Here is a 23080-nt window from a genome sequence, read left to right as displayed (position 1 = left end):
CACTCAAACTGATTTAAGGCACCACTAGCAGGCTATGGTTTCTCATTAGAGAGACCAAACACTGAAGCAATCCTCTGTCTTCCCCCGAAGGTACATGACGTGTGCTCTAACCAAGTTCAGATGCACTGTGGCACATAGAATCTGCTGCTCATGCCTCTGCATCGCACTGGTGTTTGCTATGAAACAAAGACTTGCTTTAAGTGAGTGAGAGAAAGAGTGAGAGAGAGAGCGAGAGAAAGAGAGAGAGAGCAAGAGAGAGAGAGAGTGAGAGAGAGAGAAAGAGAGAGAAAGCAAGAGAGAGAAAGAGAGAGAGAGAGAGAGAGTGAGAGAGAGAGAAAGAAAGAAAGAAAGAAAGAAAGAGAGAGAGAGAAAGAAAGAAAGAGAGAGAGAGAAAGAAAGAAAGAGAGAGAAAGAAAGAGAGAGAGAGAAAGAGAGCAAGAGAGAGCGAGAGAGAGAGAGAAAGAGAGAAAGAGAGCGAGAGAGAGAGCAAGAGAGAGAGAGAGAGAGAGAGAGAGAGAGAGAGAGAGAGAGAGAGAGAGAGAGAGAGAGAGAGAGAGAGAGAGAGAGAGAGAGAGAGAGAGAGAGAGAGAGAGAGAGAGAGAGAGAGAGAGCGTGTGTGCAGAGCATGGCTAAGACACCCACATGTCAATGTGATCTGGCTACAGGTACCCACATGTGAAGAGAGTTAGTAGGTCTTGCCACAGCTCTGAGCCCAACTCTGGGCAAATAAAATAAATGGACTTGGTTTTGGCTACATAAACCACCTGGCATGTTGATACAACCAAGATAAATGCCTAGTTGGATCAAGGCCTGACAGCCTAGCTAGAACATATGAGCATAGAGCGTCAGGGTTGAGTGTTTGGGCTGATTGATTGCAGGTTATAAAACATTGAGATTACAAGCCCTTAGCCTAGTGTTATTCATTATTGAGCGAGGTCTGCGTAGTTGGCACAGTTTGACCCTGTCTGTCAGTCCAGGAAGGAGGTGTATCGCCTTCCACCTGGTTTAAGATGTTATCTAAGAGGCCAAGCCACGGACCTGACACTGTAGGAATACTATCTCAAAGGAAATAGACTTGCTAGCCTAGCCATTGGTGATTACAGTGCCTCGACATTACAGTGGACTCTGTAAATCCAGACACTTGTATTTATTATAATGATAAATAAAGATTGTACTACCACGGGGAGCATGCTGATACAATGGCTGGCTCTTGGTTTTCCTTGGTTTTCACAGAGGAATCTCCTCTACACCCACTACCTTCTCATTCCTGGTGCTCTGCTCCTCATCCCCTGCTAGGCTCTCTGCAGCGCAGTGCACATGGTGGGAAAGCCAGAGGGAAATCCCTGTAGGCCTCTGACTTCTCTTTGAAGGCCATGCGGCACACAGGCAGCTGCCAAGAAGAGTCTACGGAAAGGCAATCCTCTGGCTGTGTGGGTCACATAATCTTCAACACACACACATGGATGCATGCACGCACACTTACATACACACACTGACATACACATACACACACATGCACACACAATCAGATCACACACACACACGACCATGCACGCACAGAGGGATGGGCAAAAGTGACACACTGATCACTGTAAAGTACCTCAGCTGGATTGCTGTTGTCACATTTATATTTATTGCAAATGATGATAATGAGATACTGAACCCAATGCCTGGACATAGAATCAGTCAATACAATACTACTACTGGTGAGAAAGACGGCAACAAACACTCCTGACTATTAAATACACACCACTGTGTATTTCATCTGCCAAATATTTGAGTGTAAGAATTGAAGTGAGCCACAGTTCTTTATTCGATATTTCTCTTCTATTACTTTCTTCATAGAACAAACCACAGAGCACCAGTAGATGGCGCTGCAGTGCATTAGCTGGAGTGAGTCACTTCGAATTCCTCACTGATGTTGTTGGAAGCCAATTACATGCCATTTTCAAGAATGTTCTGTTCCTAACCCTGGCAGTGCCTTTTATTTTCTTTTTATTCAAAATGACTGATCCCTAAAGGAAACGTCAGCCATGTGTCACCATTGTTATTTCGGTAATATAGCATATTTTTTGCTAACCCAACCTCTATGTTGATGTTTGGGTTTAACTTGATCTTGAAAATGCATTAAGGAAAGTATATTATCAATTAAAATAAACACATATTGGATTATAAGAAGCCCTTTAAAGTAAATTGAAAGTAAATGTTCAATCCCCCATTGATGATTTACAGCACAGTGGTAGAGGAGGAAAATATTTAAACTGGGTGAGACAACCTTGAGGTGTTATCTGGGCTTGTAACAGACAGTACGAGAGGGAGCAAGGAGAGGACACTGTCTGGCAGTGCTGCTGTACAACTCAATAGGTCACGGCGCCGCCTTCCAAACTGGAACACAAAGAAAATATATTTTTTGCATTGAATCCCCTTTCCCAGTCACTTTGAAATGAGACTACCATCACTTCACCGATGAGAAAAAATATTCTCTAAAAAGGAAATGATAGATTAACATGTAAACCAGATTGAGACTTGTTTGTCAGCTTGAAAGTTTGCATCTCATTAGAGTGGGTTGCTGTGGTGACGCTAATTGGTGAGCAGAGTGCAGTGTTGGTTGGGGCTAAACAATAACAGGACAGGTATTTATAGATCAGTGGCTCTTCACTGGAGTGGCAGCCTTAAGATATGGAAAACAGGCACACTGAAGCAATAGGGTCCAGTTGCGACTTCATCTCCCAGAGCGGTCATCCCTCAGGGTCTCTATGCTGCCCCCTACTGATATGCAGTAGCAGTGTGTGGGTAAAATCACTGGGGAAGCCATATTTGCGCATTGGGACCGTGATATATAGGCCTAAAGGCAGAGACAATAAGAAGACACAGTGGCAGAATAAATTCAACCACACCTTTGTTTATCACAAAACTGAATAGCAAACTCTGTCCAGTGAAGTCCACGACGCATATTGCATGTAACAGACAGTTACATGACCTACAGCAGGGTCAAGCAAGTTAATGTTTCCGACATTTTCGGACTACTAAACAACTATTAATTTAGAACCATGGAGAGTTCCCGCAAGTCACAAAGAAAACAGGAGCTGCCTCCACTATTCCAGCACCATTTCAACTTCAACATTTCAACATCATTGAGCATCCTGACCGGTTGCATCACCACCTGGTATGACAATTGCTTATCATCTGACTGTAAGGCGCTACAGAGGGTAGTGCGAACGGCCCAATACATCACTGGGGCCAAGCTTCCTGAGTCTTGGACCAAAAGGCTTCTACCCCCAAGCCATAATACTGCTGAACAATTAATAAAATCACCACAGGACAATTTACATTGACCCCCCCCCCTCCCTTTTGTACACTGCTGCTACTCGCTGTTTGTTACCTATGCATAGTCACTTCGCCGCCACCTACATGTACAGATTACCTCAACTAGCCTGTACCCCCGCACACTGACTCGGTACCGGTGCCCCGTGTATATAGCCTCGTTATTGTTCTTATTGTGTTACTTTTTATTATTACTTTTTATTTTAGTCTACTTGGTAAATATTATCTTAACTCTTCTTGAACTGCACTGTTGGTTAAGGGCTTGTAAGTAAGCATTTCACTATAATGTCTACACCTGTTGTAATAGGCGCATGTGAAAAATAAAGTTTGATTTGATCATCAAATCACCTCTGCTTAGTCTAATACAGTGACAACTAAAAGACACCAAAACCTATTTAGTCCAATCAACGTAAGCTAAATATGATGTGGCTATCCATGGTTCTGATTTCTGTGTGCGTGTGTGTGAATGCGTGTTCATGCAAGTAGCAAAACATGTTGACTCGCCCTACTTGTAGAGAAACACCAATGCCATCCTCCTCTCTTTCATGTTGACGAAACTATCACTCTGTCATACAGTACACACTTTTCTTTTTTGTTGTCCAAGGCTACCTGGCTAAAATGCTTGCGTGCTAGCCTAACTTCCATTCATGGGCAACGTTAGCTAGTTAATATTAGCCTTCTACATCTAGCTACCGTACATATTGAACTTCCATCCTCTCAGCCCAGGGGCACAACAATGTATGAATTAATAGTTGGATCAGAATTGCCATTATAATCATATGCCATTAAGGAGAATTAAGTAAAACCACAAGTCCAAATCTCTATCTCAATCCATAGCTATTTTAGGAAAGGGACAATTTTAGCTAGCTGGCTAGCCACCAGAGGACAACAACAGAACGAGATACAAAAATTCAAGTTTTTCTGTCAATGACGTATGCTCACAATGGGATTTAATAGGAGTGATGCCAAAATCCAAGCTGGCTTCCCTTGACACTTTTTTTTTTGGTGCGCCAGGATCATTCACAGTTGAGATCGCTCAGTTTAGCTCAACGCTGATTGGCACATTTTTATAATTTTTTTAATCAAAGGAGGCCAAATGCTCGCTGGCTTCCCATGCCTTCAATGCTACGGCGGCAATGTCTTACTCGTTTGGACCAGACAGCATCAGATAGATGGCCTACACATAGATAGACAGAGGGGCGCTGCTTCGCTCGCTTGGATGCTTTCTCCTGTGAGATACACTCAGCCTCTCGCGAATTGAAGGAAAAATATGAAACACAGAGAGACCAAAGATAAATTATATTTTTATGAAAAAAAAATATTGGTCATTTTTGGGGGGAAGCCAAGGCTTCCATGAAACCATGAATACACGCCACTGCTGATATGTCATCTCTCAGTGAAGTGCATGTCAGGAAAAGTGGGGGTTTCGAAAAGAGTGGGCATTTAGAAAGTTACCATATAAGAAGTGAATGTTTCAAAAGGTACCATATAAGGAGAGGTGGGGGTTTCTAAAGGAACCATATAAGGAGAGGTGGGGGTTTCTAAAGGTACCATATAAGAAGAGGTGGGGGTTTCTAAAGGTACCATATAAGGAGAGGTGAGGGTTTCTAAAGGAACCATATAAGAAGTGAATGTTTCAAAAGGTACCATATAAGAAGAGGTGGGGGTTTCTAAAGGTACCATATAAGGAGAGGTGGGGGTTTCTAAAGGTACCATATAAGGAGAGGTGGGGGTTTCTAAAGGAACCATATAAGGAGAGGTGGGGGTTTCTAAAGGAACCATATAAGGAGAGGTGAGGGTTTCTAAAGGTACCATATAAGGAGAGGTGGGGGTTTCTAAAGGAACCATATAAGGAGAGGTGGGGGTTTCTAAAGGAACCATATAAGGAGAGGTGGGGGTTTCTAAAGGAACCATATAAGGAGAGGTGGGGGTTTCTAAAGGTACCATATAAGGAGAGGTGGGGGTTTCTAAAGGTACCATATAAGGAGAGGTGGGTGTTTCTAAAGGTACCATATAAGGAGAGGTGGGGGTTTCTAAAGGAACCATATAAGGAGAAACTCAGCCAATTGTGCACCGCCCTACAGTCCTCCCAATCACGGCCAGTTGTGATACAGCCTGGATTCGAACCAGGGTGTCTGTAGTGACGCCTCTAGCACTGAAATGCACTGCCTTAGACCGCTGTGCCACTCGGGAGCACAGCACTAGAAGCGCTGGAATTCCATAACTACTAGAACCACCATGACTTGATATTTCTATTATTATTATTTCAAATATTCAATAATAAATCATTCATTGTAAAATGTATGAATTTTGTTACAAGTTAAGGTAACTATGTGCCAATTTAATGGAGCCAGATGCATAAAAATATATGCCATTTAGCAGACGCTTTTATCCAAAGCGACTTACAGTCCTGTGTGTATACTTTTTACGTATGGGTGGCTCCAGGAATCAAACCCACAACTCTGGCGATGAAAGCGCCATGCTCTACCAACTATGTCACCCAGATTACATTTATTCTTTAACTAAATTGCCCTTTCAATCCAGATAATTTGGTTTCATGAAAGTGCAATAATCCTGAACTATGAGCGTTAGTTAATTTATGATCCCGTAATCAGCATACCCTGGGTGTGTGTCTGTCCCACTGAGTAACTTGATGCCTAGTTATGACATTACGTACGGGCACATGACAATATTACTCTTCCCATAGATGCCTGAGGCAGATGATTTTCCTTGTAAATTACGACCAAGAGGCAGATGAGGGTGTAAACATGTCCGGACAATGGGCTGCCTGTATGACTCAAGAGCTGACCTCTTCCTGACACAATTAATAACTCTACTATCTCAGCAGGGGGTTGATTCTGTGTAACCCACAAGGCCTACTGGCAGTGGATTGGTTTCACAATAGTGTAGAAATCAATGTCCCCTATAGATTCTTCAAAATACACATGATGCCAACACTAAATCTTTGTCCCTTTGAACTGACACAGCATATCTATTTCATAGGTTCCTTGTGTACCACAAGGTTAAACCCCTAGTGAGCATGAGGCCACCTCTGTTGGGGCCGAGGCGACAGCTCAAAGCCTGCCTCGCCCGAGTTCACTTGGGGTCCTCTGAATTGGGATGTACTGTGTCACCACCTAGGGCAGAAGGTGAGCCACATAGTGCACATGACTAAGCATTGAGTATCATCGTAGTAAGAATTCCACCCTATCCTGGGGGTTAAAAGTGTCCTCGTGGATCCATGGTCTATTGTGTTTGTCCTCGTGGTTGGTGTAGATGCAGTTTGCTGAGCCATGTCAAATCTGATCACGGTGCATGGACTCATTTGAGACTTGTTGGGACACATCTGTAGAAAAAAACTAACAGACATGGGAGGCAAAGCCTGTGATCTGATTGTTATCTGGATCATTCATGAGAAGACACAGACAGTGGTGAGATAAAAAACAACATTATGTCCTATCAGGAAATAGTGAGACTTAAAAGCAGTTTAGCACAACAGGAGTTAGAACAGAAGAAGTTGAAATGAAAAAGCCTCAGTGGTGACGGAAAGAGGATTGTGAGGAATGGGAAAAAACTCAAATGTATGTGGAATAGAGAAAAAAATGGTATGTTACCACATTACACATTTATAACTTTAACCTCAATAAACACTCACTGACTCACCACCAGTAAGCCAGAGGAGGTCAACTATATGGCTAAAAATAGCTGACAGTACCCGCCAAAATAAGCTGGAAAAAAGGCAGGGGAGAAAGCCTCCTTTTCCATGTGTGTCTCAGGCCATATGGGTCTCACCGCACTCAGAACTGCACAAAAGAAAACAGTGTGAGACTGACTACTGCAGCACTGCAGAAAGAGGAGGGGGACTTCCTCATCCTTAACTCTTCTTCCTCCCCGCCCCCCAAAATTCCCCCATTTCAAACACCGTAACTTTCCCATAAGTCTAATAAATTCTCCAGTGGCCATGACTGAGGACTTCACACATGGCGTCTGACCCTCCCACTTCCCTTCCTGGACGGGCCCCTATAGGGCCCAGGGCCCAGGCAGCGGAGCGGGCCGCTGCACTCAGCATTGGATCAGTGGAGGAGGGGGCGGCTGGACCGGCCGACCGCAGACAGAAATAGCCTTCCGCTTGGCCGTTGGCATGTTGGGACTCATGGCGTGGGCCTGGGAGGAGGGAGGGAGTATCTGTTTTGGTCTACAATCACAGTTGGGGAGTGCTGCTCTGCTTTCCAGATGGCAAGTTTCCATTCAAACAATGTTACTGGGAGAGTTTGAGGTCTTCATTTAGTCCAACTAAAATAACCTATGAGGCAGATACTACTGCAATGGCACAGATATACTACACAACACAATGACCTGTGGTCCAATATTACCAAATGGGGATGTAGCCTATACCTCTTGATATTTTACTATTTCAAATTCTAGTCTATACATTGCCTTCAGAAAGGATTCATATTTCATATTTATTCCACACTTTGATGTGTTACAGCCTGAATTCAAATGGGATTAAATTGATTTCTTTCACTCATCCTCCACACAATACCACATAATGACAAAGTGAAAACATGTTTTTAGAAATGTTTGCAAATTTATTGAAAATGAAATACAGAACTATCTAATTTATATAAGTATTCACATTCCTGAGTCAATACATGTTAGAACCCCCTTTGGCAGTGATTACAGCTGTGATTTTTTCTGGGTAAGAACTGGATTGTACAATATTTGCCCATTATTCTTTTTCAACTCTTCAAGCTCTGTCAAGTTGGTTGTTGATCATTGCTACAGCCATTTTAAAGTCTTACCATAGATTTAAATGCCGATTTCAGTCAAAACTGTAACAAGGCCACTCAGGAATATTCAATGTCGTTTTTGTAAGCAACTCCGGTGCATATTTGGCCTTGAGTTTTAGGTTATTGTCCTACTGAAAGGTCAACTTGTCTCCCAGTGTCTGTTGATAGCAGACTGAACCAGATTTAGCATGTGCTTAGCTTTATTCTGTTTCTTTTTATAAAAAACAAGCATTGCCGATGACAAGCATATCCATAACATGATGCAGCCACAACCATGCTTGAAAATATGAAGAGTGGTACTCAGTGATGTGTTGTGTTGTATTGTATTTGCCACAAACATAATGCTTTGCATTCAAGTTTATTTCCTTGCCCCATTTTTTGCAGTATTACTTTTGTGTGTTATTGCAAATAGGATGCATGTTTTGGAATATTTTTATTCTGTACAGGCTTCCTTCTTTTCACTCTGTCAATTAGCTTAGTATTGTGGAGTAACAACAATGTTGTTGATCCATCCTCAGTTTTCTCCTATCACAACCATTAGACTCTGTAACTATTTTAAAGTCACCACTGGCCTGATGGTGAAATCCCTGAACGGTTTCCTTCTTCTGGGTGTAGTGACTGATACATCATCCAAAGTGTAATAATAACTTCACCATGCTCAAAGGGATATTAAATGTCAAATTTTTTTGTTTTACCCATCTACCAATAGCTGACCTTCTTTGCCAGGCATTGGAAAACTTCCTTGGTCTTTGTGGTTGAATCTGTGTTTGAAATTCGTTGCTCGACAGGGACCTTACAGATAATTGTATGTGTGGGGTACAGAGATGAGGTAGTCATTCAAAAATCAAAACTATTATTGCACACAGAGTGAGTCCATGCAACATTTGTACTCCTGAACTTATTTAGGCTTGCCATAACAAAGGGGTTGATTATTTATTGACTCAAGACATTTCAGATTTTTATCTTTAATGAATTAGTAAACATTTATAAAAACATAATTCTAATTTGACATTATGGGGTATTGCGTGTAGGCCAATGACACAAAATATAAATGTAATACACTTTAAATTCAGGCTGTAACTATATATACACTACATTACCAAAAGTATGTGGACACCTGCTCGTCGAACATCTCATTCCAAAATCATTAATATGGAGTTGGTCTCCCCTTTGCTGCTATAACAGCCTCCACTCTTCTGGGAAGGCTTTCCACTAGATATTGGAACATTGCTGCGGGGACTACTATTCAGCCACAAGAGCAATAGTGAGGTCCGGCACTGATGTTGGGTGATTAGGCCTGGCTCGGAGTCCGTCGTTCCAATTCAACCCAAAGGTGTTCGATGGGGTTGAGGTCAGGGCTCTGTGCAGGCCAGTCAATTTCTTCCACACTGATCTCAAGAAACCATTTCTTTATGGATCTCACTTTGTGCACGGGGCATTGTCATGCTGAAACAGGAAAAGGCATTCCCCAAATAGTTTGCACAAAGTTGGAAGCACAGAATCATCTAGAATGTCATTCTATTCTGTAGCGTTAAGATTTCCCTTTACTGGAACTAAGTGGCCTACCCCAAACAATGAAGAATAGCCCCAGACCATTATTCCTCCTCCACCAAACTTTACAGTTGGCACTATGCATTGGGGCAGGTAGCGTTCTCCTGGTATCCATCAAACCCAGATTCGTCTGTCGGACTGCCAGATGGTGAAGAGTGATTCATCACTCCAGAGAACGCGTTTCCACTGCTCCAGAGTCCAATGCCAGCAAGCTTTACACAAGTCCAGCCGACGCTTGGCATTGCACATGGTGATCTTATGCTTGTGTGTGGCTGCTCATCCATGGAATCCCATTTCATGAAGTTCCCGACAAACAGTACTTGTGCTGACGTTGCTTCCAGAGGCAGTTTGGAGTTCGGTAGATGATTTTTATGCACTACGCGCTTCAGCACTTGGCGGCCCCATTCTGTGAACTTGTGTGGCCTACCACTGAGCCGTTGTTGCTCCTAGACGTTTCCACTTCACAAAAACAGCACTTACAGTTGACCGGGGCAGCTCAAGAAGGGCTGAAATTTGCCCAACTGACTTGTTGGACAGGCAGCATCCTATGACGGTGCCACGTTGAAAGTCACTGAGCTCTTCAGTAAGGCCATTCTACTGGCAATGCTTGTCTATGGAGATTGCATGGCTGTGTGCTTGATTTTATATACCTGTCAGGAATGGGTGTGGCTGAAATAGCCGAATCCACTAACTTGTAAGGGTGTCCAAGTACTTTTGTATATATAGGGTATAAATATACACATGTATATACAGTGGGGAGAACAAGTATTTGATACACTGCCGATTTTGCAGGTTTTCCTACTTACAAAGCATGTAGAGGTCTGTAATTTTTATCATAGGTACACTTCAACTATGAGAGACGGAATCTAAAACAAAAATCCAGAAAATCACATTGTATGATTTTTAAGTAATTAATTTGCATTTTATTGCATGACATAAGTATTTGATACATCAGAAAAGCAGAACTTAATATTTGGTACAGAAACCTTTGTTTGCAATTACAGAGATCATACGTTTCCTGTAGTTCTTGACTAGGTTTGCACACACTGCAGCAGGGATTTTGGCCCACTCCTCCCTACAGATCTTCTCCAGATCCTTCAGGTTTCGGGGCTGTCGCTGGGCAATACGGACTTTCAGCTCCCTCCAAAGATTTTCTATTGGGTTCAGGTCTGGAGACTGGCTAGGCCACTCCAGGACCTTGAGATGCTTCTTACGGAGCCACTCCTTAGTTGCCATGGCTGTGTGCTTCGTGTCGTTGTCATGCTGGAAGACCCAGCCACGACCCATCTTCAATGCTCTTACTGAGGGAAGGAGGTTGTTGGCCAAGATCTCGCGATACATGGCCCCATCCATCCTCCCCGCAATACGGTGCAGTCGTCCTGTCTCCTTTGCAGAAAAGCATCCCCAAAGAATGATGTTTCCACCTCCATGCTTCACGGTTGGGATGGTGTTCTTGGGGTTGTACTCATACTTCTTCTTCCTCCAAACACGGCGAGTGGAGTTAGACCAAAAAGCTCTATTTTTGTCTCATCAGACCACATGACCTTCTCCCATTCCTCCTCTGGATCATCCAGATGGTCATTGGCAAACTTCAGACGGGCCTGGACATGCACTGGCTTAAGCAGGGGGACCTTGCGTGCGCTGCAGGATTTTAATCCATGACGGCGTAGTGTGTTACTAATGGTTTTCTTTGAGACTGTGGTCCCAGCTCTCTTCAGGTCATTGACCAGGTCCTGCCGTGTAGTTCTGGGCTGATCCCTCACCTTCCTCATGATCATTGATGCCCCACGAGGTGAAATCTTGCATGGAGCCCCAGACCGAGGGTGATTGACCGTCATTGAACTTCTTCCATTTTCTAATAATTGCGCCAACAGTTGTTTCCTTCTCACCAAGCTGCTTGCCTATTGTCCTGTAGCCCATCCCAGCCTTGTGCAGGTCTACAATTTTATCCCTGATGTCCTTACACAGCTCTCTGGTCTTGGCCATTGTGGAGAGGTTGGAATCTGTTTGATTGAGTGTGTGGACAGGTGTCTTTTATACAGGTAACGAGTTCAAACAGGTGCAGTTAATACAGGTAATGAGTGGAGAACAGGAGGGCTTCTTAAAGAAAAACTAACAGGTCTGTGAGAGCCGGAATTCTTACTGGTTGGTAGGTGATCAAATACTTATGTCATGCAATAAAATGCAAATTAATTACTTAAAAATCATACAATGTGATTTTCTGGATTTTTGTTTTAGATTCCGTCTCTCACAGTTGAAGTGTACCTATGATAAAAATGACAGACCTCTACATGCTTTGTAAGTAGGAAAACCTGCAAAATCGGCAGTGTATCAAATACTTGTTCTCCCCACTGTATATATTTAAAACGTTTAAAAGTAGCAATGGAGACAAGATGCTAGAGTAAAAACATTTTCATAGAGTGAGGACAAAATGAAAATCTGTCTCTTGAAAGAAAGTTGTTTCTTAGAAGCCCAAAGAGGCCATGGAGAGCAGAGACCCATCCCCAGGGGCCTTACTGTGTTTGTGAGTGGACAAAGTGCTGCTGACCCTAAGTGTCCTTTGTGTATCACAATCACCAGCCTGCAATGCCTTCGATTCACTGCTCATCACTAGCACTCACTGCCCTTAGATTGGCATGCTGTTCATGTTACTGAAATTGATGCTCTGCCATGGAAATGTAATGCCGGGAATCAGGTCTAACCGCATAGGAAATTGGGATGATGTCAACCGGGAATATTTCACTGGAGGGTAGTATCTCATGAGGTGGGAACATGTCAAACAAATTCACTGGAACCGACAATCCACTCAACCCAAATAAAAATGAGGAACAAATGTTTGTCATGACTTTCTGAATCATGTTCACACAGAAAACATGTCGCTCTTGTAGTATTCATATTACATTCAAGTCTGTCCGCATGGACCCAACAAGGTGCTGTATACACTTACGATTTCCCAGAAAAGATTAGGAATAACATTTATTCATTGGAATAAATGGTGACAATAACAGCGTCAGAACAGTGTAACAGGCCTCCTGCCTGAATATGGACAGACAGCACAGTAGGGCTGAGAAATACACACCCCAGAACACCAGGGAACCACATGTCTGGCCTGCCCTCTCCCTGCGCTGTGCTGCCTCACTACGAATACCCAGAGATGGGCAGTATATCTGTTACATGTATTTGAAATACACAATTAAGTATTTTGTCATTTGAATTACACTGGGCCGAACAACACCAACTTTGCTAAAAAAAACTTTTCTTTAGCATTTTTTTTATAGCGTTTTGTGCATTTTGTGCCCCCCCTTTCACCCTGCATTGGTATCAGAAGTCTGATGGCACTATGGAGTGATAAGAACACCTGCTAAATGAACTAAATATACACTGAGTGTACAAAACATTAAGAACACCTGCTCTTTCCATGACATAGACTGACCAGGTGAATCCAGGTGAAAACTATGATCCCTTATTGACGTCCACTTCAATAAAATTCACTTCAATCAGTGTAGATGAAGGGGAGGAGACAGGTTAAATAATTATTTTTAAGCCTTGAGACAATTGAGACATGGATTGTGTATGTGTGCCATTCAAAGCGTGAATGGGCAAGACAAAATATTTAAGTGCTTTTGAACAGGGTATTGTAGTAGCTGTCAGGTGTGAGTGTGAGTGTGTCAAGAACTGCAACGCTGCTGGATTTTTCATGCTCAAGAGTTTCCTGTGTGTATCAAGAATGGTCCACCACCCAAAGGACATCCAGACAACTTGACACAACTGTTGGAAGCATTGGAGTCAATATGGGCCAGCAACCCTTTGAAATGCTTTCCTCACCTTGCCCTGACAAATTGCCCTGACAAATTGAGGCTGTTCTGCAGACAAAGGGGGCGCAACTCAATATTAGGAATGTTTTAGGTCCTAAGCTCTAAGTTCCTCAGTGTAACACATCACTAAGGATCTATCATGGTCCAAACACACCAACACAGTTGTGAAGAGGGCACGACAGGTGGCTGAAAATATTTGGCATGGGACATCAGATCCTCAAAAAGTTCTACAGCTGCACAATCGAGAGCATCTTGACTGACTGCATCACCCCTTGGTATGGCAACTGCTTGGCATCCGACCGCAGGTCACTACAGAGGGTAGTGAGTATCGCCCAGTGCATCACTGGGGTCGAGCTCCCTTCCATACAGGAACTCTATACAGTGGTCCTTCCTTTAAAAGTGGCGGCGTACTGTAGCACAGCTTGCAGGGTGCCGCAGAATTCTATGGCACCTTATTTAAGTGTCAGCCATTGTTGCCAGAATGACACAATTTACCACAATATGCCACCATCTACCACAAATGGTAGCGGCATAAGTTCAAAACTTTTAAAGGAAGAACCACTGTACCAGGCGGTGTCAGAAGAAGGGCCAAAGAATTGTCAAAGTCTCCAGTCACCCAAGCCACAGACTGTTCTCTCTGCTCCCGCACGGCAAGCGGTACCAATGCACCAGGTCTAGGTCCAAAAGGCTTCTTAACAGCTTCTACCCCCAAGAAATAAGACTCCTGAACAGCTAATCAAAGGTCTACCCAGACCCCTCTTTTACGCTGTTGCTATTCTCTATTATTATCTATGCATAGTCATTTTAACTCTACCTACAATTACATATTACCTTGACTAACCTGTGCCCCTGCACATTGACTCTGTACCGGTACCCCCTGTATATAGCCTCACTATTGTTATTTTACTGCTGCTGTTTAATTATTCGTTACTTTTATTTAACATTTTTACTTAACACTTTTTTTCTTAAAACTTCTTAAAGCATTGTCGGTTAAGGGCTTGTAAGTAAGCATTTCACTGTAAGATCTACACCTGTGGTATTCGGTGTATGTGACAAATACAATTTTATTAGATTTGTATCTTATCTTTTACTCTGCATTGTTGGAAATGGACCCTCGATGCAAACTGAACTTCTCACCAGCCCTGCAAAAACACTGCAACATGAACTACTGAATGACTGTGAGAACATTGATGCTGTCCAGGCTAGCTGCTTCAATAAATAGACTTTAAATATACAACTTTGCCCTTTTGTAGACCCTTGTAAAACTGTATTGTAAACACACTTCTTTCATTAGTTGCAATGGGCCCATTTCATATTGCCAGATACACTAACATTGACAGAAAACGGTAGCAAAGAAAAAAAGGAGTCTGCAATTTTCCAGGTGGTCTGCCCTTCAAGAGTAATTGTAATTGATTTTACAATTTACTTTGTATAGCATTGCATCTGCAACAGTGCAACAGAGATTCAATAAATGATGAAAGGAAGTTTATGACAGTGGACAGTCATGTAACATACATGTACTCCATCTCTCTCAAATTCAACATGAAATGCAGAACACAGCACCCCTCTCTCTCTCTCTGCATTCATTGGCTGTCATCTCCCCAGAGCTGATTGACTTCCTGCCTCCACTTTGGAAAACAGTAAAGTTACCCTGATTACAACCGTTTCCTTCCTCCATCCCTCACAGTGCTGCTGGCTCAGATGGATACATGATTTACTCAGGCCCTACACCCACAGTCACATCCATGTGCATCATACAGTGCTGGGAGAGCAATCTGGCTCAATCTAGAAACTGTTTTCCCTTGAGAGACGCTTATGGTTACATGGGTTTGTTTGGTGAGTGGGATTTCAAAACGAATAAAGTGTGAAAAGACTTCAAATATATGTTGTGTTTGTTGACAGTGTTAAGCGGCATATAAACTCCCAGAGTTTTAACAGAACATTTGGGAGCATATTGATGTTGTAAACTCTCATGCTGACCTCTGTGATACTGAACAAGATCAACAGATCTTTAAAAACATAATACTCCAAAAGCTTACACACGTTCATGACCTTGAGCGGCACATATTTTCAGCATTTGGAGATAATCCTTAAAGCGTCAATCAGCGGTAGAAACAATAAGGAACTAGAAACAGAGCTGCCTTGTCTATCAACGTCATCTTGATTTGATTTGACAATAACAAAGCGCGGTTCCTCACCTCTAGTTCAATAAAAGTTAAGGGATGGGGCTGGGGAAATGTAACCTCTCAAATTCATAGACATAGCTATGGACTCAAGTACTGACAATCCATGATATCAAAATGATCGTTTAAACTATGTTTGTTAACCTTTTCTTTGTTTACAAATGTTGGAGTAAAACAAGCTTATATTTTGGGTTCTGATGTGGTATGACAGTTGAACTAAGCTCATGAAGCATTAACAAGTTAAATTATTCTAGAATTAATGCGTACATATCATGCATTTATAAGTCAAAAATGGATGTAGCGACTGCTGATTGCGCCTTTTAACATTTAAAAGACTTCATCACATAAGAACACTACATCTAATCTAATCTAGCTCAAATCACCCCACTACGAGCTGTACTTAATTGGTGACAAATGCACGTGTAGGGCTATAGTCAAGTAACGTTAGATACACTATTTCAAAATGTCAGGTGTGTTAGGTTACCTAATAAATTATCAGAAAAGTTGCATGGTATTGTGTTGTTAAAAACGGGTCACGAACATTCGTTTTTCAACATAAACTCAACATACAAAACCTGCCATTATCGTGAAAATAGACTGTCAAGATCTGCCATTATGTTTTTGCCAAATCTAACCCCGCGACATTGTATCCACTGCTCATCACTTATTATTGCACCGTTACAATGCATCACCAAAGCAACCAGTGGCACTGGTGCATTTTGAAACAGCCATGAAAAACAGTGACAGTAGAATTATTGAAACATTGACATGCAAATCTTACCGATTTTCCTTTGAGTTCGTTGGTATTTGTCTCGATGGAACGGAATAGTCGCTTGTTTGAGATGATTAATAAATAAATATCTATTTGTTTTTCTTCGGTGAAAGTGAAATTGTTGGTCTTGGAAAAAGATGGCTGCTCCTCGGCTGGAGTCGATGATGTAATCTGAATTTAACCCTTTGATGTGTTCAATAGAAGTGTTATCATGCTCCATCTCATTCTGAATTCAATAAACCCTTCAGAATTGTTTTAAAATCACTGCATCATTTGTAAATGTTTGATATACAGCCAGGTCCATAATTATTGGCACCCTTGATAAAGATGAGCAAAAAATACTGTATAAAATAAATAATACAAATACTGAGCGATATTATATGCTCAAAAAAATTGGGAAATAAAAAAAAGTACTAATACAATTGTACAGAAAAAGTGATTTTGTTAAGCAAGTATTAAAAATAATCAAAAAATATCTACATTTTTGGCACCCCTGGCTTCATTAAGTAGAAAATAATCCCATACCTCCTTTAAAATATGATGGTGGATATTTGATGTTATGGGGTTCTTTTGCTTCCACTGGTCCATGCTGGGGCCATGTTAAGGTCATCGGCATCATGAACTTTACCCAGTACCAGGATGTTTTTAGCCAAAGACCTGGTTGCCTCTGGCAGGAGGCTGACATTTGGCCGCAAGTGGATCTTCCAGCAACACAGTAACCCCAAGCATATCACATTCCACAAATAAATGGTTCATTGGCCACAAAATCAACATTTTGCAATGCCCATCTCAGTCTCCGGACTTACACCCCATTGGAAACCTGTGGTTTGACTTGAAGAGGGCAGTCCATAAGAGCAGAGGAAGGATATCAAGGATCTGGAAAGATGCTGTACGGAGGAATAGTCTAAGATCCCTCTCAATGTGTTCTCCAATGTTATAAAACATTTTAGAAAAAAGGCTCATTGCCGTTATCCTCACAAGGTAAAGTATTAAAAGATATTGAAAACAGGGGGTGCCAATAATTTTGACTCCTATCTTTGAGATTTTTTAAAAAGTATTTGTTAAATGTATTACAGAGCCGTGATACTATCATGAGCAGTGTCCGGGTTTCTTATTTTTTCTCATCTTATTCAACTGTTACTATGCACCTGCAAAAAAGATAGCTCAGATGTGCGAGTGCCTTTTGAGCAATTGTATTAGTATGATTAATATCATTTCCCATTTTTTTAGCATACAATATATCTCAGTATTTGTCAGTGGTGAAAGTACTTAAGTAAAATACTTGAAAGTACTACTTAAGTAGTTTTTGGGGTATCTGTACTTTACTATACTATTTATATTTTAGACAACTTCGACTTTTACTTCACTACATTCTTAAAGAAAAGTGTACACTTTTACTCCATACATTTTCCCTGACACCCAAAACTACTCATTACATTTTGAAATGCTTAGCAGGACAATACAATGGTCTAATTCACACACTTATCAAAAGAACATCCCTGGTTATCCCTACCGCCTCTGATCTGGTGGACTCACTAAACACCATGCTTCGTTTGTAAATTATGTCTGAGTGTTGGAGGGTGCCCCTGGCTATCTGTAAATAAATAAAAACAAGAACTGTATGCCGTCTGGTTTCCTTAATATAAGGAATTTGAAATTATTTATACTTTTACTTTTGATACTTAAGTAAATTTTATTAATTACATTTACGTTTGATACTGAAGTATATTTAAAACCAAATACTTTTAGACTTTTACTCAAGAAGTATTTTACTAGGTGACTCACTTTTACATGAGACTTGAGACAAAGCAAACTGGCTCTAACCAGAATAGAAAGAGGAGTGGGTGGCTCCGGTGCACAACTGAGAAATAGGACAAGTACATTAGAGTGTCTTGTCCTCAACTGGCAGCTTCATTAAATAGTACCCGCAAAACACCAACCTCAACGTCAACAGTGAAGAGGCGACTCCGGGATGCTGGCCTTCTAGTCAGAGTTCCTCTGTCCGGTGTCTGTGTTCTTGTGCCCATCTTAATCTTTTCTTTTAATTGGCCAGTCTGAGATATGGCTTTTTCTTTGCAACTTCTGCCTAGAAGTACAGCATCCCAGAGTTGCCGCTTCACTATTGACATTGAGACTGGTGTTTTGTGGGTACTATTTCATGAAGGTGCCAGTTGATGACTTGTGAGGTGTCTGTTTCTCAAACTAGAGACTCTAATGTATTTGTCGTCTTGCTGAGTTGTGCACCGGGGCCTCCCACTCTTTCTATTCTGGTTAGAGCCAGTTTGAGCTGTTCTGTGAAGGGATTAGTACACAGCATTGTACAAGATATTCAGATTCTTGGCAATTTCTCGCATGGAATAGCCTTCATTTCTCAGAACAAGAATAGACTGATGATTTTCAGAAGAAAGGTTTTTGTTTCTGGCCATTTTGAGCCTGTAATCGAACCCACAAATGCTGATGCTCCAGATACTCAACTAGTCTAAAGAAGGCCAGTTTTATTGCTTCTTTAATCAGAACAACAGTTTTCAGTTGTGCAAACATAATTGCAAAAGGGTTTTCTAATGATCAATTAGCCTTTTAAAATGCTAAACTTGGATTAGCTAACACAACGTTCCTTTGGAACACAGGAGTGATGGTTGCTGATAATGTGCCTCTGTATGCCTATGTAGATATCCCATTAAAAATCAGCCGTTTCCAGCTACAATATTCATTTACAACATTAACAATGTCTACACTGTAATTCTGATCAATTTGATGTTATTATAATGGGGGGAAAAATGTGCTTTCTTTAAAAAAAATAAGGACATTTCTAAGTGACCCCAAACTTTTGACCTGAACGGTAGTGCATGTGAATTGATATCAGAACACAGAATGTGAACAGACAATGAATGTTTATTTGACAGGTTTATCAGTTTTTAATTGAGAGGCAGCTTTTGTTTCCAGTTTGGCACAGCCTTTATCTTATGTGCAGTGTAATTCTTATAACACACTAATCCAATAGCTCCCATTAATTAATAGTATGAAAACAACTATTTTTGATCAAATAACTAGAATAAATCCGTATTCGATCCACTATTTATTGATGACAATATTGTTGCATCACTTATTTCAGACCATTGATGCCCTACTCAGAAGTTTAGAGGCCATCAAATACTAAAATGTTCTTTATACTATACTGCCATCTAGTGTGAGTTACCAGGTTGCTAATGAAAATTACTCCTGGAATATTTATTTTACCTTTATTTAACTAGGGTAGTCAGTTTTCAATGGCGGCCTTAGAACAGTGGGTTAACTGCATTGCTCAGGGGCAGATAACAGATTTTTATCTTGTCAGCTTGGGGATTCAATTTTGCAACCTTTCGGTTACAAATCCAACACTCCAACCACTAGGCTACCTGCCACCCCATGAGCATAGCATAGTGCCCAGAGCATGATGGGGAAAGAACTGTATGTATGACACACCGTGTCATGAATTTGGTACCTTATGACTGTGTTAGTTCACTGTGCTAAAGCCCAGGCATAAGGTGGAGCTAATACAAAGGTTCAGGTCTCAGGAACAGTCACTCATCACTCGAATGTTGTTCAACGAACCATCACCTCTACATAGGACATGACTGAATATACACTACCGTTCAAAAGTTTGGGGTCACTTAGAAATGTCCCTGTTTTTTAAAGAAAAGCAATTTTTTTTTGTCCATTAAAATGACATCAAATTGGTCAGAAATACAGTGCAGACATTGTTCATGTTGTAAATGACTATTGTAGCTGGAAACGGCAGATTTTTAATGGAATATCTACATAGGCGTACAGAGGCCCATTATCAGCAACCATCATTCCTGTGTTCCAATGGCACGTTGTGTTAGCTAATCCAAGTTTATCATTTTAAAAAGGCAAATTGATCATTAGAAAACTTTTTTGCAATTATGTTAGCACAGCTGAAAACTGTTGTTCTGATTAAAGAACCAAAAAAACTGGCCTTCTTTAGACTAGTTGAGTATCTGGAGCATCAGCATTTGTGGGTTTTTATTACAGGCTCAAAATGGCCAGAAACAAAGATCTTTATTCTGAAACTCGTCATTCCATTCTTGTTCTGAGAAATGAAGGCTATTCCATGTGAGAAATTGCCAAGAAACTGAAGATCTCATACAACGCTGTGTTCTACTCCCTTCTCAGAACAGCTCAAACTGTCTCTAACCAGAATAGAAAGAGGAGTGGGAGGCCCCGGTGCACAACTGAGCAAGAGGACAAGTACATTAGAGTGTCTAGTATGAGAAACAGACGCCTCACAAATCCTCAACTGGCAGCTTCATTGAATAGTACCCGCAAAACACCAGTCTCAACTTCAACAGTGAAGAGGCGACTCCGGGATGCTGACCTTCTAGGCAGAGTTGCAAAGAAAAAGCCATATCTCAGACTGGCCAATAAAATGAAAAGATTAAGATGGGCAAAAGAACACAGACATTGGACAGAGGAACTCTGCCTCGAAGGCCAGCATCCCGGAGTCGCCACTAGACTCCGGGATGCCACTAGAATGACGAGTTTCAGAAGAAAGTTATTTGTTTCTGGCCATTTTGAGCCTGTAATCGAACCCACGAATGCTGATGCTCCAAATACTCAACTAGTCTAAAGAAGGCCAGTTTTATTGCTTCTTTAATCAGAACAACAGTTTTCAGTTGTGCTAACATAATTGCAAAAGGGTTTTCTAATGATCAATTAGCCTTTTAAAATGATATACTTGGATTAGCTAACACAACGTGCCATTGGAACACAGGAGTCATGGTTGCTGATAATGGGCCTCTGTACGCCTATGTAGATATTCCATAAAAAATCTGCCGTTTCCAGCTACAATAGTCATTTACAACATGACCAATGTCTATACTGTATTTCTGATCAATTTGATGTAAAAAAACAAGGACATTTCCAAGTGACCCCAAACTTTTGAACGGTAGTGTATATTTCTAGAGCAATCAACGATGAGATTCCACTCGCTATAAACCATTTAATTCCAATGAGAAATGTAAAAGACAGTGCTTGTAGATTGCGTTTAGTGTGGAGTGCATGTGCTGTTCATATTCATCTTGGAGAGATAGCGGTTGATTATTTTCTCCTCACACACGAGAACACACATGATCGCATGCTGTGGTATGAGTCATGAGAGGAGTTGCTCTCCCATGACTTTGTTCCCTTTGCCGCTGCTATTCCTATGCTGCTGCTGGAACCTGACTGACACGTGTCCTGCAAAGCAAAGCCCACACTTTTGTCAATGTGGTGTGAGTCTTAATCATCGGCCCCAAGAATAGCAGGAGCCAATGGGGGGGTGGGGGGTGGGGGGGGTGGAGGAGTCTGCCCCTCACTGAGGGACCAAATGCCAACCCTATCACTAGTAGGAGGAGTGGTTATGTGTGAAGTGACTCATCTCTGTGGTCTGTCTTTTCCAGCCCTGCAGCCTTTCATTCCCTCGCTGATACAGATGGCGAGAGAGAAACTGGGAGGCGAAGGAGGAACCATAGAGTGGGACAGTGTGTGACACTACAGGAGCCTAGAAGGTGTAGGGACTGTCATCAGAGCCCTGGTGGGTGGACAAGTGGAGCCTTCTGTTATAAAGAATACACTTGGTGTTTTAACAGTAGCTTACATAGGATGGAGACATCATTCAGTTGATGTAAACCCAGACAGTAATGTGTCACTATGTATTTGCTTTGTGCTCGCTGGTGGTGCATGAGATGTAATGCAGGACATTTTTCTAGAAGTGATTTCTGGAATCAGAAGAAAACAACACATTGTCATTTTGGGATTTATTCTCACTAAGTCACAAGGGGGCAGTATAGTATTCCTAAAGAGACGACTATGGATTTATTTGACCTCTACATTTGATCTGGGACACTGCAAAGTTTTGATGTCGTGGCATTAAATCACCTGAACAGAATGATTACTTAAAAATGCCTTTTCAATTCACGTCGTTTGTTCTCTCTGTCTTAAACATTCTGCCATTTATAAGGAGAGAGGACTGAGTGGTTATGATTATGGTCTGTGCTATTATTCTTTGGTATGATTCAGACACAATCATCTTTTTCGGTCAACAGTAGCCTACATAATACATCCCCAGCTCTGACTCAGTGTCACTCCTACAATCAAGATGAAGTTTCACAAAGCTGGGATGTCACCTTCCTTGAGTACACACAGCGTCGCAAGCTGCAACTGTGCTCCTGACACCATCCCTGCCCCCAGAATCTGTTACCATAACAGACATTCACACCCCAGTGCCCAGCAAAGTGACTCAAAGGCAACTAAGTCTTCAGCACACAAGCCACAGGGCTCACGGATGATGTTCACTGTTGTGTGGAAATGTGTCGTGACTCGTAGCAGAAATGCCCATGACTATGTTACTTGCATTCATGAGTCGAAAAGGCATTCCAAACTCATGTTTAATTCATGAGTCGAAAAGGCATTCCAAACTCATGTTTAATTCATGAGTCGAAAAGGCATCCCAAACTCATGTTTAATTCATGAGTCGAAAAAGGCATCCCAAACACGTGTTTATTAGCATGGCAAAGAGGACTAATACTTTCAGGAAGGACATCAACTACTGTCCAGTAAGAATCTCTGGTAACGTAGCTCCTGTAAAATAGCTATTGGCAGATGCGA

The 23080-nt window shown here is 41.6% G+C and overlaps 1 protein-coding gene across 1 annotated transcript in view; it reads right to left on the bottom strand.

The window, feature by feature from the left end:
* The window catches only part of LOC139565541 (myocardin-related transcription factor B-like), a 44126-nt gene extending 27539 nt beyond the window's left edge, over positions 1-16587 (bottom strand). Inside the window, exon 1 of the mRNA XM_071385989.1 lies at positions 16445-16587. The gene's annotated coding sequence lies outside the window, so the exon portion shown is untranslated. The remainder of the gene's footprint in view (positions 1-16444) is intronic.
* Positions 16588-23080: the final 6493 nt, after the last annotated feature.

Source organism: Salvelinus alpinus, chromosome 36 (genome assembly GCF_045679555.1).
Source record: "Salvelinus alpinus chromosome 36, SLU_Salpinus.1, whole genome shotgun sequence".
Taxonomy (NCBI): Eukaryota; Metazoa; Chordata; class Actinopteri; order Salmoniformes; family Salmonidae; genus Salvelinus; species Salvelinus alpinus.
This window is presented reverse-complemented; position numbering and strand designations above follow the sequence as displayed.